The 18,287-nt window shown below is 37.8% G+C and overlaps 1 long non-coding RNA gene across 1 annotated transcript in view; it reads right to left on the minus strand.

The window, feature by feature from the left end:
• Positions 1 to 18,287, minus strand: part of LOC309368046 — a 65,165-nt gene that overhangs the window by 7,840 nt on the left and 39,038 nt on the right. Inside the window, exon 3 of the long non-coding RNA XR_014167512.1 lies at positions 10,870 to 11,046. This is a non-coding gene — a long non-coding RNA (uncharacterized lncRNA). The remainder of the gene's footprint in view (positions 1 to 10,869; positions 11,047 to 18,287) is intronic.

An 18,287-nucleotide genomic window follows, 5' to 3' on the forward strand; every position in this document is an offset into this window, starting at 1 on the left:
AAATTTTGTAAGCTAGATAAAGACTCAGTTTTTAAGAAGATTGTAGATAAATATTCTAATCTTGTTAAGGTTACCTAAATAAATATTTAGCTCTCAGCCTATCAATTTTCCAATGGCAACAGAATACGTATATTGACAAGGTAATCCTCATTTGCTGCAGGCATTTTAAAAGCTGACTAGAGTATACAGCAATATCAATATCTAAATGCCTCTCACTGCTAAAAGGAAATCTGTAAATTTGATGCAACTGTGGGAAAAGTGCAGGTTTGAGGTAGATAGTTTTATCTCAAAGCTTGCCTAGGAGACCTTCTTTGTGTATTACTAGAGACTTGTTTCCAGCTATGATTAATAAAACTAGAGTCAAATAAATACAAGGATGAACCAGAGACCTGAGGGTTTTTAACTGTTTAGGTTTTCCAGCAGGAGGGGTCAATAAAAGCTGTTCATTAGTGTGATACAGGAGCCCTTTTCTAACAACAAGCTAGGGATAGGATCATACACAGGTGGAAAGAGAATGCTGAGAGCATCATAATGGTGGTAGGCTCCAACCATGACCTATGCACATTTGTTCAAGTTCTGATTAGATTCTGTTTTTCAGCATTCCCAATCATTTGGTGATCATACATGTATTCTGGTACATGCATAGGAGATACCTCACTGTGAGTCCTACAAGACTGGCTCCTTGCTCCTCTGGCCCATCTCCATGTGGGGCTTTGACTGCCCCCAGTTACAAGGTCTGCTTCTGTTGCTCATTATATCTACAGACCATTGGGGTGGGCTACTGCTCTAGAATTCTTGCAAGGGCAAGTTTTCATTTTGGATTTCATTCTGGTTTTTCTAAATATTTTTTATTAATTTTCATAAACAGTAACCAATCAAAGCCGTAAGAGATAGCCACAGGAAAGAAGAGTTAGCAAAATATTGGTTTGTTTTTGCTGCTAATCTGGGTTACTCTTGAATTGTTTGATTTTACTGTATATTTGTTAATATGAAATGTTTTCATTATTTCATTGCTTATATGACTATTTGATTTTTATGTACTGTAAAAGCTACTGATTTATGCGAAACATTTTGATGCTGTGAGACACCTTGAGCATGGTTTACTGTGGAAAGACAGCATATAAATAAATGATGATGATCTTGAATGAACAGGGTCAGGGACAAAACTTGTGATCCCACTCCCTTCCATCTATGTGAATGGATATCCTCAATTTGTTATCTGAAAAGGGCTAACTTCATTTCTAAAGATGACCAGCAACTGCATCCTGCACAGCACTGAGTCTGTATCAATTTTGGTGGCTGCTACCATGAAACTATCAATAAACTCTCCAGAGATATAGTAAAGAAGTAGTGTACAGTAGCAAGGCAATATTAATGCCAAGCCCTCAAATTAGCAGCCACTAAGCAATGCAAACTCAAATGATGAAAAGTCATGCACATTTTGTATTTTATTGAAATATACAAAACACTCGCTGCCTATTGAATGTTTCCCTCTCAGGCGGATGGTAAAAAAGTTTAGACTTATTCCCATTAACTTCTCATTATTCTATGGCTAGGAAATTATTGATGAAAGGAAAAAATAATAATTCATGTAATTATATGGGGATGCAGAAACAGGAGAATATCATTTCCAATAGCCATTACAATCTGTATGCTTGCTCTCTATAGTCATAGAAGCCAATGAGAAATCCTGAAGACAGGAACAATGGAGGACAGAAAGCTCAAATAGATTCACCACATAAGCAGAACACATGGGGGGAGGCATGTGAAAAGGTGTAGAGATATTGACAGGGGCAGAATGTATCACGGGATAAGTTCAATATGTGGGTTGAATTTAGAAGACAATGTTGAGGCTTTTGGCACGAGCAGTGAAATTTTCCTAACACTGTTAAGAATAATTTTCAAAGATGGTAGAAACAGTATTTGCTGAAAGATGACCTGGTAGGTGTAAGAAATTTCAGCAAGCCCACACAGTATGGGGATGGAGGAGGGAAGAAGATGCCTAGAGATGGAGCATTGCAAGGACTGAAAAAACAGTGATTAAAAAAACAGCTACAAAGAAATTACTGGGAAAATGGCATTTGAAGTGAATGAAGCAGAAGGAAGAAGACTAACCCAAGAATAGGAATAATAAAAGGTAGAAGGAGATAAAGGGGGGGACGCAAAAACATTGAGTTGACAGTTGGCTGCAGCATCAAAGAGGCTTGAGAACATGAATTCATAGCCAATGGTGATGTCCCAATTTCAACCTTTCCTCAAGCCAAGCTCAGCAGCACAGTTGCAGTAATAAAGAGGTTAGAATCAATGTGTGGAATTAGTATTTTCCCGAGCTCTCCACTAACAAACACACTGACCAATAGGAACACAAGAGCAGTTCACACTCTAATAGCAGCCTGCAAGAGAGTGGGCTATAGCAACCAGCATAGATTATATTGGAAATCAAAGCACTCTGAATTCCTCTTATGTAAAACTGTAGTAAAACTTAGCATGCTTTGTCTAAAGGGATATTATCAGTGTACTCAAAACTTTTCAAACTGGGCCTCCTTAACTTACTCTGCCTTCAAATCCACCAGCAGCCATCTTTTGGCAGGGGAGCGCACAGATTAGTGTTAGGATCTGGGACACCTCTCTAACCTTGGCATTAGAAGACAGCACTACATCTCAGCCTCCCTATAAAGATAGCTCACAAAAGGAAGAGACAAGGGAGAGAAGGAACTGCTGTGGTCAGAAGGACCCAGATGGCTTCTGCTTCTGCAATCTCCACAGTTAGTGTAAATTTTGGTAGCTGCAGCACAAAACTGTTTCTGCTCAGTGTACAGTGGCTTTACCTGCTACAGGAATTTCTCTCTCTATGGAATCTGGTGGTTTTTGTTCAGGTGTCTTGTGCTCCCTTTTAAGGGAGACTACTTCACAGTATGCAGGAAATCTTCTACTTCTCCTGTGCTGCAATTAAATGGGCTCTTCAAATGTACTAGAGCTAGCCCAGAAAGGGCAAATAAGAACTTGTTTTGAGGGATTGTTGCTGGCACCTCCACTTACATTTGAACATGTTTTCTTCAATGAATGAGTGCAGTAGTTTCCACTGGTGGATCTAAGCATTCACTTTACCAAGAAAGAACTTTGCCATTATAACTACTTCCTGCCATCTGCTTAGGAAGTTTTACTTCTTCATGAGTAATGTACATCTGTTTACATTCTTACAGGAATGTACTTGTACATTTGCTGTATGCTTTGACATCTAATTCTTTGCTTTCACTTAGTAGACAGACTCCTTTCCGGGAACTAGAAAAAACTTCTTAGTTATGTGCAGGAAATGTACCTTCTGCAGGTGTAAATACAATCCAACCCCTACTGTAAAAGGGTCTGGGCAGGTGGCTGTGGTTTGGCAAGAATGGCATGGTGAGCCAAATGGGGATGCCTGGCAGCCCTGATTAGGGGATTTGAACCCTGGTCTCCCTGCTCCTAGTCCAATATTTTAACCACTACACCACATTGGCTCTTATCTTATTCTTATCTGTTTCTGCCAACAACTTTGAAATGATTAGGACTGAGAAGCAACCTGTTTCATACTATGGAAGGCTTAGCCCAAGCAAGACAGACTTGCAGTGCACCTTGTGATTGAGAAGGCATTCTAGAGTATACCAGTACCGTTACAAAGTTCACTTTTCACAGTTGATGTTGGTTTCCTTTAAGATGCTTTGAAAGTGACTCGGCTGACCACATCCACATTCTGAAATACCATTTTTGAGAACTCCCAACGAAGCTCCAGCCAAAAGAACAGGAACTGACTCATTTTACAATGCCTGTTCAACATGTAATCAGTTTAGAGATTTTTGGCCAAAGTTACAGACAGGAATCGTGAGGAGTCAAAGTAGGAGACCCATTTACCACTTAAAACTGGCACACATACCACTGAAATTTAAGTGCAAGAAAGATGGCCGAAAGCGGTGTAAAACCAAACTGCACACAAGCCACCACAGATTTATCATTACACAGTTAACTGCATGTGTACCTTCTAATACACAACACACAAACACCGATAAACCACTCCTGAATGCTACATCACCTAATAATAACTAAACAGAAAAGGATGCAGAAGGAAAAACACATCACTATTTGAAGGCACAAGCAGTAGAAATTACAAGCAGATGGCCTATAGACTCAAAAAATGGAAAGGGTAAAGAGTCAAAACACAGAAAACAGGTATGTGGTGTAGTCCTCTTCAGTGTGGTAGCTTTGCACACATAGACAGATCATCATGTGAGGATGCTTTCAAACTACCAATCCTCACATTCACCATGTTCAAAGGAAGTAGAGAGAGAAATTCAGGGTAGAGCCTACATTACAGCCCATGTGAGAAAGAAGACAGAATGCTCCACCTTTCTATGGTAGAGACCACCAAGAACCTCCAGGCAAGCCGATCTGAACATTCCAAAGAAAGAGAGAACAGCAAGTATATTTGGAACTAGAATCTGAGGAGTCAAAGGCTTCCTATCTCTTGTTCCTTAAGAAGGACGTCTTCACAGGAATGCCACACAGAAAGGGAATCTCAAAAGCAGCAGAAAGTTCATTGCTTATGTACAAGTGGATGGGGAGACCTGAAAGGAAAATGGGAACAAATCTGAGGAAATGTTGAGAGAATCATGATGGGGTTTTGGAGGATTCAGAAAATGAAAAAGCACTAAGCTGCTGGAGACAACTACATTGTAACCATTCCCAAGGTAAAGCATCTTGGATTCCAAATATAAGCAGCAATATTAGAAAGTAAGATGACAAATGTAGGACTATCAAAAATGAATTCATCCTTGATGCACCTCACACCTGCACTATCCTCCCAGAATACACATGTTGTGCCATCTCTGTAAACCTTCCTTAAAAACTCATTTCTTATGTGAAGCTTTTGACTTCACCCCTCATGTCTTAATTGATGCTCAATTACAACTGTCGTGTTTGGTATTAGCTATACTGAACAATTCCTCTGAAAAAATCACCACTATACAGTAAGTGTGCTCTTTGTCAAGCCCATTGAACCCATGTCTAAACCAATATTTTTTTTCGTGTTCACTAGAACATAATGTGTTTTCTGCATCCTTAAGAATTTTCTTTTGTCCAGGCAGTGCAAGAGCTTCTGAAAAACTCAGCTATAAGTGATAGACAATGGGGACTGTTATAAACAGCCAGACTACTATAATATCTTTAAAACTCAAACAGTGTTCTAACGTGGAGCTATACACACATCTATGCTAAAACTGAAATCCTGGCTGTGTTTGAAGCCAGCAGGAATACAACTTTAAACTGATTTTGTTTTAAAAACACAATGACAACCAATGTCCATTGAATGTTCTTTTCCCCTTCTTTAGTAGGCATCTTCAAAGTATGCTAGCCCCATATCAAAGAGCTACATATCCTGAGATGAATTTGTTCTTATTACAGTTCAGGAAAAATGACACGAAAACCAGAGGAAATTAAAAGCAACACAACTTGCTTGTCAAACTTAATATGTGACTAGCACTTGCCTGGGGCTACTGAGACTGGCATTAGGAATACAGAATAATTGTCACTGTACAAAATGTAATCTGGCAATAAAAGATCCCAGAAACACACTAAATTATTGTTGTATTTCCCACTGGAGAAAAGATTATAAAATATACAGTACAGCAAATAACTGGCATTTAAAAAGGATCATCAGCATGGATTCCATTTCACTTGCAGTGAATACTAGTAATACAGTTATTTTAGCACACCAACTGAATGTGTGCTTACTCAGAAGTAATTCTTACTAAGTCCAGTGTGTCTTAATTCTTAATAAACATCTTTAGGATTGAATCCTATGGGCTATTAGAGTAACTTTCTAATATCTAATACATCTCTAATGAAAACAACACAACTACATCTGGGCTAGGGAAGGTCTAGCTCAGGTAAGTTTTGATAAATTATATTTACTGGATAGTTTATTTGTTTAGTCAGTTATTTCAAATATTTTAAATAGAACTGCTACTTAATAACTTTGTACAGTACCTATAATTAAGGGGCCCACATTACACTTTTTGCAGATACTTGTTACTGATGCATCATGAATTCTTTAAATAGAGATACATATTATGCAAAAAATTAGTGCAGACAAGTATAGTTACTTTTATTGGACATAAAAAGAGAGAAACATACCAATGTAAATAAAATGATTTTTCCATGCTGACATACATCTTACTCCTGCTAGCATACCTAAGAGCTAAATCTGCCACCACGGAACCAGAGCTTCTCAATTCCTAGCTGGATAAAATAAGGTGCTATGATCTGCATTTCCTGTAAGAGCTATAAATGAATTATTTCAGCCACAGCAGCATTACTGCTACACAACTCTGTGATCCCTAGAATCCACACATCCCTGATATTTGCTGGGTCTACAAGTGTACCAGCACAGAGACATCTTGTGCACAGAGACAACAAAGCTATGAATCAGGACCTAAATATGTAACATGAGAACTCATCCTAAGTAAGGAATAGGATACTTAATGGTCTAAACCAATACACAATTATCAACATGCAAGCCCAGTAAAATCAATGAGCTTGGGCACTCCTAACTTCAACAGAAAGCACATAGGTAGTCCCTGGTGTTTTTCCACCCACCCACAGACAAACAGCAGCACCAATGCCTCTCAAAATTCCCCTCCTTTTAATGTGGAACTTTGGCATTATCACTTCTGTCATCCCAGGTCACTAACCTAACTTTTGAAAAGCCGAGGGCATGCATGCCTTTGCTACCACTCAAACTATAGCAGGGAAGGGGATCTTGTGGTAGGGATGCATTTCCTCACATCACTTAGCCTCTGTGCTCTGTCTTTAAACTTGTAAAAAGTAAAAGGCAAGATAATGCATATGGTGTTCCATTCATTGTGGGGAAAGGCAATGTCATAATGGAAAGTGGTTCAGCATTTCAGACTATAAGGGAATTGGCGAGGGGGGGGGGAATCACTATGAGATGCTTCACAGGAAGTGATTCATAAATGAAATAATTTTAAGAAGCAAATAGAAACATTAATCTAGTTGACGTACGGTAACTTGATTTAATTGGGGGACAAGATATTTAGCCTTGCACATGTTGTTGTTGGGTCTAAATCTTAGTGAATGCTTATGAGAGAGGACAAAGTTAGTGCAGAAAGTGCTTAAGGGAACGTTATTTTGCCTGCCTACTTCTAAAAAATGCAAGTGGGCACAATGATTCCTGCGGCTGTGCCAGGACTGTACATCTGAGGGTCTTGCCATATGGAAAACTCCACCTTAACATATTTGAAGATTATCTGAATTACTTGGAAAATTGTAACACTAAGCCTTAAAAACCCTGTGCTTTTAAACCAAAATAGAATGAGAGAATTCTGATAGAACTTACAGGGATGCAGGTTTATGACTAATCTTAGGTTTGGATTTACTCAGAAGTAAGGCCCATTCTCTATAAGGCACAAGGCAGATAAGTGTATATAGGACTGTAGCCTAGTTTACAGCTGATGGCATCTATTTTTATTTCAGTTCAATCAACATGATGAAAGTGAACTATCTTGGACTATGTCCGCACTAGAGAATAATACTCATTCTTTAAAAAGGAACAACCAGCACCATATTAGAAATGCTTAACTACTGTGAAGCCTTTACTTATTAGAATTTAATCAGGAAGGACAATTGCTGAACTACTACAACCACAATATTTATATATTTATCACTTTTCAAAGAATTATCCCAGAAAAATTAAGGAAGATGGATCCTATCTGCTCAGGTAGTTAAGAAGATAAATGTGTGATTAATGTGTGGCTTGTTTGCAAATGTCACACAACTCAGAAGAGCAAAACCATTAGCCATTCCCCCCTTCCGCAATATGCATTCTATAATACTTTGTTTCAAAAAAATTATACACCACTAGGTTGTATAAAAATAAAATCTTTAAAGCAGCTTACAGAAAATGAAAAATATATTGCTAAACCAGTAACTTTACAACTTTAGGAATACATGACTTGCTTACAGAATCAGCAAGTCTGTAGCCACTTCTAACAGCTTGCTCCACCTGCTTTGTATGCTACCGCCATACCATGTTAGATGAACGCATTCCCAGAGGTGCTTGGTGCTCCATTAATTTTGTACATCATAGTGCAGAGGTGAGGTCTACATTAAATAGGGTCTCCTGCAGTAAGAAGAAAGGGAAACTTGCTCATACTAGTCATGGCCAACAGTTGGGAGGAGGGATGTTTGTGGGCAAAAAATAGATATGGTATATTAATTGGAATGGCACATGGAATTATGGAAGGTGACAGCCAGAAACATTTAATTATTTTTTTTCATTGCGTACATACTTGCCCATTAAGGAATGGGTGAAAAGTAGGGACATTGCTGGTAGACCTCTGAGCTCTATATCTATTTATTGATTGTTATAAGACATTTTGCCTATTGATAAGACAACCATCGCCTATCCTAGTACAGCTAAGGCAATGACTCACTTTGGCCTGCCCTGTTAATTTATTGACACTAAATTGGTTCTTATGAACCTTTAGTGATTACAAATGAGCCACCAACTTTGTCTTACTATACAGTCCTACACAGTATAGCGTATTTTGTGTGTTGTAAAGCAGATATAAAAAGAATGTGATATTTTGAAGTGATAGTCTAAAACCCTGATCCAAATATTATGAAAAATTGTTATGCTATGGTGTATGCACCATACACCAACTATATTCATTTTCTAAAGAGATCCTTTCAAGTTATATTGCAGTGGTTTCCCCAGCAATGAAAAGATGCAAGAGAAGAATCTATATTGCTTGAAACACTCATATTATTATTAGGTAGGGAGGGGCGAGTTAATTGCTCTTGTGAACGAGGACAGGTTCAAACAACATTTGAGTTCAGAATTTCCACAGAGGTACTAAAATAATGTTATCTGACTTTGTTCACATAATAGATTCTCAACTGTTCCCAGAACACACATATGTGGGTCAAATAAACTGGGCAATCTATTTATGACTACAATTACTGTAATTCTAGTGGCACTTTTTCTAGCAACCACCAACCAGTCAATTTTTAAAAGAATGGCTCTTTTATAGGTTCTTTTTCACTCATTCTCTCCAGCATCCAGATTTTCAGAGGGTCTTCCTGGCAAGTGGAATATGAAAGAACTGCTGTTCATTAATTAAAATCACATTTTAAGTCTTCCTCATTGTCAACTACATCAGAGGTCAAAGTGGGATTTGAAATTCACCACAGAAATATAATGCTTCAAAGAAAAATTAGGGATCAGAGAAGGCCACTTTTGGAGAGCATTTAACTCTGTCTTCACTTTTAATACTTCAAAACAGGGACATCACGCGAAGAGACTTTTCAAAGTGCAGTGATCAAACAAGATAAGGTAATTTTGAGTGACAACAAGTCTTGCTTCCTTTAAGTGCAAGAATGTGGATGGAGCATGGATAAAATTACCTGTTTCTTAGATTGCCAACATAGGAAGTTTTCACTTATAATGCTATCTTTTATGAGTGGCAAATACATTGTGAAGCCTTCCAAACAGTTTGCTTAAGACTAGCAAGCAGCCTTTTCCAGGTGTTCATTGGACACACCTTAACTAGAACAAGAATGATTGCCAAGGTGGGGTTCTCATTCTTCCTGATTTACTAGGGAACAAGGCTGTTAAAATGCATGCTTATCTGAAAGTTCTTTTTTTTTAACTGCTCCTCTTATTAAGAATTTCCTGCTTATTTTTTACCTTTTAGACAGGAATCTATATTTTTACTGAAAGGACTCTTTATCTGTGAGCATTTAGTAGGAAAAAAGAAGGAACTATTCTGAAAAGTGTTAGAAAAATATAGAACAAAAGCAGGTCCTTTCTACCTTTTGCCATGTGTCTCAAACAATGGAGTACTGAAAACATCACTAAAACAATTAACCCTGGCTATACAAACGGGGGGGGGGGGGGAGAAAAGAACTGATTAAGACTAGAGACAGAACATTTTACACAGACCTTTACCTAGACCAGCCTCAATTAAGTCATTTGCTTCAAAAGTATAATTAAAATAAACTGAAAAATAAAGGTGAGACATTACTACACAGAAGTCTACTGGATTCTCCCACCCCGCAATTTAGGTAAACTTAATGTTATTGACTAAAAGGTAATTGTTTCCTCTATTTGTTTCAACACAACATGTTCTAAGAAAAATCTGAAAATGAGCTAATTGAAGGAAGTATGACTAACAGAGAAAAATATTTTTCTGTTAGCTCATGACATTTTTATTATACTGGAAACTTCATTCAAAACTTATGAACACTCTTTCAGGTTTGTTATGTCCTCTACTATGTACTTGCTTTTCTCTGCAGCGTTAGTGTCAACATATTCAACAAGTTCCACTTTATAAAAAAATAAAATAAAATAGGGTGCCAATTTGTGCTAACTTTTTTGTATTAGAACATGACAGACTGATATTTCAGGATGTCTTCCTGTCAGTCAGTATGCTGCAAGTAGTCAGTGGAAAGAAAAAGTAGAGTCTTTGACTAGAGTCTTTTTCATTTCTAAAGACAGCTTATTATGAATTTAGACAGACAGTACAAAATAGTTCTGCATTGGAGGGAGAACATACTATTCAATTTCCAATTAACAATTTCCTGCCTCCCCACAAAAAATCCTGAAAACATTTACCTTTTCAATCAGTTGCATGCCTCTTCCCTAAAACATCACCACAGAAACATCTCAACATTTTTTTAAACATGCCACCCCAAAACAGATTAAACAAATCATTTCTATTCTCCATTTCAATTCAGTTATTAGTTAGAAACCTGAAAATCTGGACGTAATTTTAAACACAAAATAACAGACTATCTGTTGCACCACTTCTCACTTACCCATTCCGAGCAAATAATACTTCCTGGTGAAAGGATTTTACAGCTTCCGTTAACTAAAAAGCGTTCAGCACTACAGCTAGACAAGACAGATTACAAAATGCTTTTGTCAGAAGGCAGCGTGAAAGTTTCTCCCCCTACACTTATGTTCCAGAGTAAAGAGTCCTCAGCACTCCATTCCTGTGATAAAAGCAAGGTAACGACAAAGGAAAAGAGGCTCAGACAAGTTCCTGTCAAAGATTCTTAACTGCAGTCTTCTGAAAATAGTAAGCAATCTTAAAGTGACAGTTACCAAACTCCAAGGTGACGCTCATTAATCCAAATTGGCTGCAGCTGGCTTTATTGTCTACCATTTGGCTTGGTCAAGCCCACATGAGTGTTAAACTTTATCACATGTTGCTGAATCACCGCCTAGTCTCATCATTACAAACTACATGTAACTAAGCAATGCAAGCGAGGAAAGCTTCTACTAACTCGAAGGCAGGGAGTTCTTATACACAGCCGCCAATTAGCTCTTGCCCAATCACAGGCTGCAACTAGTTGCCTCAGTCACATGACAGGGCAGTCCTCACTACAGCAGAGAGATTTCTGAATTAGTTGGGGTTACACAAAGGACACTCATTGGGAGGGGGAAGCAGCGAGTACAAAATGAAAACGCCCAGGCTGACTGCTGTTAAGTGCTTTAAAGCAGGAAACTCCCTCGCTTCATGCAGACACACAAATTCAGAACAATGTCTACTACACATGAAAATTAGTCAGGAGCCCTAAAATCTTGTTTTATAACCTATTTATGCTGCCCGCTGCCCTGCCAATTTTCCTGCTTTCACTTAATTAGTGATCACTTAAAACTGACCCATTTCATAGAAACAAGCAATCAGGTACGATTAACAACATTATGATCTTAAGGAAAGAAACTTGCACCACCACAAACCACATTATTTATTCTTCATGAATGTAATTACATGTGTGTGTGTATATTAGCCTGAATATAAACTTGAACAATTATTTTATATGCAGATTGGTGACAGTCAAGTATATTCTCATATTTAGAAAAACAGTTACCCTTAATTCATGCTACTCTGAATTTCATTCCATGCATTTAATTCTATTATTTACTAGCCTCAAACAATAATAGAATGAAATCACTTTTTCAGTACTGCTACTCCAAATTTTCACAAAACATTGATGCTGTAAAATAGCTATTTCAGTACTGCTCTAATAAAGTCAAAATATATAAGATATGTAATTTAGTTCTGAACCTGAAGATTTGCATATGGTTAAAAGCATCATATGGTTACCGCAGCTGCTGTAAAAACTGGAGTACCTTGTAATGTTTCGTCCTCCTGTTATAGTTGGCCAATCCCAATTTATGGGCACGAACCATATGCCAGGACAAACCATAAGAGATGACTCAAGTTGCCTCGCCCCCACAGAACAACAGCCCTCTTTAGCAGGGGAAAGAATAACCCCTTATAGGTATGACTCAAAAAGCCTTATGCTATATTCAGAAAATGCATTAAAATTACTCTGGAGTGCTTTCATATCCTGGGATAGCAATGCAGGAATTTGATATCCCAGACTAAATCAGAACAGCTTGTCCTGGAGTAACTTCTTTTTACACCAGAATTATCTCCAGAGCACAACATGCCACAGAGAAAAATATTCTGTTTGAATAAGCTATAATGTGTTCAAACATTGCATTACAATCTTGGATCACGCTACACAGCCATGTTGGTACCTGCCTGACGAGAGCAAGAGCCAGACTTAGAAGGCAAATAAATTAATGCATACATATGAACCAATCTAATAACCTAGTTGCAGATCCTATTAAAACTCAGCTTTATACAAATTATATGAAAAAATTGCAATGCCCCGAGAGAAACACCTATTTATATATTTCAGGATATATTTCCAATCAGCCAACTCTGGACTGTCAAATTCCAAATATATTATCTGTGATTTCACTTTGCTGCAACCATGACATGTCACAGATGCATTGCTACTTAGTTATGTCACATGGTTGCAGCAGAATGAAATATACAAGGCATACTTTTCACCCAAGAAAATGTTTGTTTGTTTGTTTGTTAAAATATTTTAACACATCACCCTTTTATAGGCTACCCTTTCCAGTTTATTTTTTATTGCCTTTGGGGAAAATAATTTCTGGAAATAAAGGCATTTAACTTTAAGTTGTTGTGACAGAACACCCTTATAATAAACACCTTATAATAAATACATTTCATATTAAAACCAGCAAATGCCTTTCATAAATGATAATATGGAATTGATTTAAGGCATGTTAGTATTTGGTGGTTCTTGGTAATACCCACAGTATAGCATATAAATAAAGATCAAGCTACGTCTTTAAATCAAACAAAAGCTTCGAAAGTTATTTTAAAGCTTCTTTTAAATCTTATCCATTACACTTAAGAAGAAATTCAAGGTAATTTAAATTTGAATAGTGTTTTCTTACAATTCTAAAGATAATCTTTATGAAACTGAACTCACATCAACTTTTAACAGAATCTGTTTACAAGTTCTAAGGACTGTGTATTTATTTAAAACATATGCACCATAAAAGAGCTATTGTCTTGTAAGACACATTGCTCTCACTTTCGTACTGAGATTGTACACACATACACAAATCCATCTACAATAACTACTCCGGGTAAATTCTTAACACATCAGAACAAAAAGGTAAAAACACAGTAAAACAAGAAGCAAAGAAATACAAACAAATCCCCCTTAAATTAACCTCACTAGACTTTACATTAGTCTATACATTTTAATAAATATATAATGATATATAATATATAAACAACCATCTTTGTCTTGCACCCATATAACCTCTATCACAGGAAAGAGCACTTCATCCAGCAAATTGTAAACAGCAACAAACACAACAATTAGGCAGGTTCCCAAGGCACACAAGAAATTTAGGGATTACAGTGAAATTTTGGTCTCAAGATTGCTAGAATCCAGTAAATAGGATGCCCCCCTTTTTACACTAAGTAGAATTTGCAAGAAGAATTTATTAAACATGCAAAGAAAGACCAAAGTTTCTCATCCTATATAAATTTAAATACATGCAGATGTGGACTACTCTGGTCTAATTTGAATGGGTGTGTGTGGGAGTGGATTAATGGTGAAATAATTCTCAAATGTGGAGCAATCCCAAAGAAAAATCACATAGATTTTTTAATGGAGTGCTGCTTTTATAAAACGTGTCTCCTTTTTACAGAATTTCCAACCAAATAAGATTCTTTGGGAACACTAAACCAAATTAGAATTTTGCAACCTAAAGCCTTCTCTTGCTTCAAAAGAATGATACAAATTATATGATGTTCTTAACTAATGTGTTAATAGAATTCTATAAATGACACTCCAGATGAGTATCTTGAAGCCCATCTATATTAACACCCTAGTGGCCCAAATACAGAAATATAAGGATCGTGCACCAGCTATAACAAGGAACTGCATCTCACTGCAACTTCAGTGGTGCTCAGCCAGCAGCTGTGATTCTATGTCACAGAGAGAACTGGCTGCAAAGCTAGGGGGATCAGCAATTTGCTGCATGACATAACACACTGTTATAAACGAAGATTTGGTTGTGATAAAAATCTGACTCAACCCATCAATATTTCAGATCCAAGTACATTGTTATCTTACAACCAAGAAAGAACCATGCCTATGTGTGCACCTTGCTCCAAGAAAACTCTGTATCAGTACACCATCCCATCCCATCTGATTTTCTCAGAATCAAGATTTGTCCATCCCTTTCCTAGCTTCTTTCTTCACAATATTTAGGTAACTCTGGCTCCAACTCGACAAAAACACTAGTAAGCAAAGTGTCTTCCCTTTGAATAGACATGCACAAGATAAGCTGTCAGAATCTTTTATCTCCAGTGCTTTGAGAAACTAGTTTTCTTTAACTTGCACACTTGCCCATTCTCAACCTCAACCATGTCCCTCATGATAAATAACATTTTGGTACACGTATCAGGAAGAATGAGGTTGGATGGGCATTTAGCTATTTATAAAAAAACATTTATACACCACTAATTCATGAAAAATACTATCTATACAGCCATTCAGTAAAAATCATATAAAAATTTAAAATCAGAAATCAGATAACTACTGTGGGAAGATGTATTCTTAATTGCCTGCGTTAACATGATGGAATATAAAACTATTCAACAGGCGTTTAAAAGCTGAAACAGAAGGCTTCTGCTGAATCTCTATCGGAAGAGTGTTCCACAGTAACCCAACCTCAAGGTTACTAACACATGGGCTACAATGATCCGGGTATCCCTGTCCAAGAATAGCTATAGCTGTCAAACCAGACAAAGCTGGTAAGAGGTACTTGTAGCCACAGAGGACACTTCGGTCTCTAGTGGCAAATGTATCAAGGAGAACCCCCAAACTACAGACTTGTTCCTTCAGAAGGTGTGCAACACCATCCAGAACAGGCAATCTACCTATCTCCTAGAAATAGGGATCCACCTGAAGCAGCTCAATTTCCCCAGGATTCATGTAGTTTATTGACCTTCATCCAGACAATCGCTGTGCTCAGACACCAATCCAGAACTCTCACAGCCTCTCCTGATTCGCCCCTGGTCAGCCTTCAGACCATATGGAACAACTCTGCTGGACAGCTCCTCAAGCACTGATCTCACCGTCATGTGGTAAGACCAATTATGAGCCCAAACACATGACTGGTCTGCTTCTGAGCACGATTTATGCCACTTACACTCTAGCCCATGCCTGGTCCATGGTTGGCATGGAGGCCATGAACTATTGAGTAGAACCTTAGACATTTTCAGAAGGAATGTTGAAGTCACCCAAAACCACAGTTATGTGCTCCTCCAACACCACACCTAAGACAACCTCAGCTAGTTTACTCAGGGATGAGCAGCAGGGTGGGTTGTGCATCAACAGCATCCCTAACCTGTCTCTTTGGCTCAGCACCAGATGCAGGCCCTACAGCCCTGCTCAAAGAGAGATGGGTTTCCTGGTGATGGGAAGTGAACTCCTATGGACTACATTCACACTTTCCTCCACCACTCCCGTCTGGGCTGATGTCATATGGAGTACCAGGGTAGACAGAGCTGAGTCAGATCTGGTCCACCCAGCTCCCCCACCCAGGTCTTGGTGATACAGATCAGATCTGCATGCTCATCAACAATCACATCATGGATCAGCATGGTTTTATCACAGACTGAACTGGCATTTAGCAATAGAACCACCAGACAGTTGGGAACAGTGGCAGAGCATCCATTAGTAGCACAGATAGGAGCGAGCTCAATGGGAAGAAGTATCAGGCGGAAGCACCTATCACCACCCCTCCATGAAGTGTTTCCCTATTCAATAAGGAAATAGCTCAAAACATTAACAATGCAATCCTAACCATGTTAACTCAGAAGTCTTCCTGAATTCAATAGGGCTTTCTCCCAGTAAGTGGCATTAAGATTATAGACTAAATTACTAATCAAGTAGCGACAAGGTAGAACAGACAATTTTGTTCGTTTGTTTGTTCTTCTCCCCTCCTTTTATTTACTCCTATAGTGCAATCCTATAAATGAAGTACTCCAGATGTTTTGGGCCACAAATCCTGACTGAGCCAATGGGATCTGCAGCCCAATACATCTGGAGGGTACCAGGATGGCAAAAACTGGTCTGTTCAAAGTTGAGCCCCACTGAATTCAACTAAGTGAGCACAGGGTTACAGACTGTCTTTTTATGTAAATATATAAACCAAATATTTACACACTACAAACACACATTCTGTTTTATATACCTTTTTGGTGCTGAATAACTTGTAAATATTTTATATGATTCATGCTCTGGTTATTAGTCACCAGTAATTTTTTATTAACATATTTTAAACTTTCAAAAACATTTCAAGGCTCATATTATGCAATTACATTGATTTTAAATACTTCCATTTTTTAATGTTATGCTTGTGGGTGCTTTGTTCAAACTGGGTTAGTGGGTACTTTTATATTAAGTATCCTGAAATATAATTTGTTATCTTGTAGCGCCTCTGAAGAAGGCGTCTTGCTAAAACACGTTGCACTAAATGCTTTCCATTTCTATTATCATGTCAAGGCTTTGCCAACTTTTGTTCAGAAAGACTTAACATATTTACTGTGACATTAGCTTTCATGGGGTGAAAATGCATTTGTCGGGCTACTTGGTGCATCTGACCCATGGAAGATTATGCCAAAACAGACTTACACTCTATGCAAGCAAAGAAGTATAACTAGAGTAACCAGGGAACATATTAGCAACATTCAAAACGTAAGTCCCCTCCTAGGTGAATTACATTTTCAATAACATTCTGGGGCTGGGACTCTGCAAGTAGAGACCAGCATCCAACGAATATATGGAAGATAGAAGAGAAGTTTATATTTGCCTAAATTTGTATACAAAATGCCTGCATGCAACCCCAAGGGGTTTTGCTTCCCTCACTCCTTGCAGGTGTTTGGCTCCTTCCTTGTTCTCTTAAAAGTACTAAGAGAGATGTTTCTTAATACGTATCACATTCCTGTCTCTTGTAGTGATTATGAATTCTTAGCCCTACCCAATTAGGAACCATTAAAAAACAACAACCTGGTACCTGTCTTTCATCTTTGGAGAACCCAACACCTGCAAGGTGAGGAGGGAGGGAGAAGAAAAACCAAGTGCCCTCTTTACTTCTCCCCTCAGTCTCTTCTTCCTTCATATCTTTGTAAAGGAACTGCAAAGGGAAGCTACCTCCTCTATTTCCTGCATCTTGCATCCAGTAAATTTCAGGTTGTGTGGCTGATAGGACCCCTCTGGGAAGGCTTGTCCATTGTGGCTTTACTGTGAATACTGTGGCTTTACTTTAAAAAAAAAAAAAAAAAGGCGATCCAAATTCTAATAACCTGCATTCGGCAAATCAATAGGTATTACATACCTATAACTCCTCACATGAACTGAATCGGATTTAAAAGGTCAGAAATCTAACATGATAAACTGATATATTCTTAATGTAGCACTAAGTTATTTATGATTCATTATTAGGGTGACTATAGTAGGAGCTATGCAAGTCTGTATCATCACATATTTATTTACTGTATGTTTACAAAAAATACAAGAACACCACATTTAGCACCGGGAACAGAATATCATCATCATCATCATCATTATCCTTCCTCCCAAATGAGCCATAGGCAGCAGGGAACAAGCAATAAAAACAATCCAAAATTTTGAAAAATGTTTTAGACAAACCAAATATCCACACAGCTAAAAATTCTGTTTTCATGCATGTTGTTAGGAACCTTGAAATTTCCATTATGGGATGTAAAGTTTTTCTTCCTCCACAAAATGTTTTTACACACACACACACACGGATTTTCATTATGAAAGAACCATTGGCAAATTATTCACTGAAGAAT

This window comes from Podarcis melisellensis (assembly GCF_964234715.1).
Source record: "Podarcis melisellensis genome assembly, chromosome: 4".
NCBI classification, from domain to species: Eukaryota; Metazoa; Chordata; class Lepidosauria; order Squamata; family Lacertidae; genus Podarcis; species Podarcis melisellensis.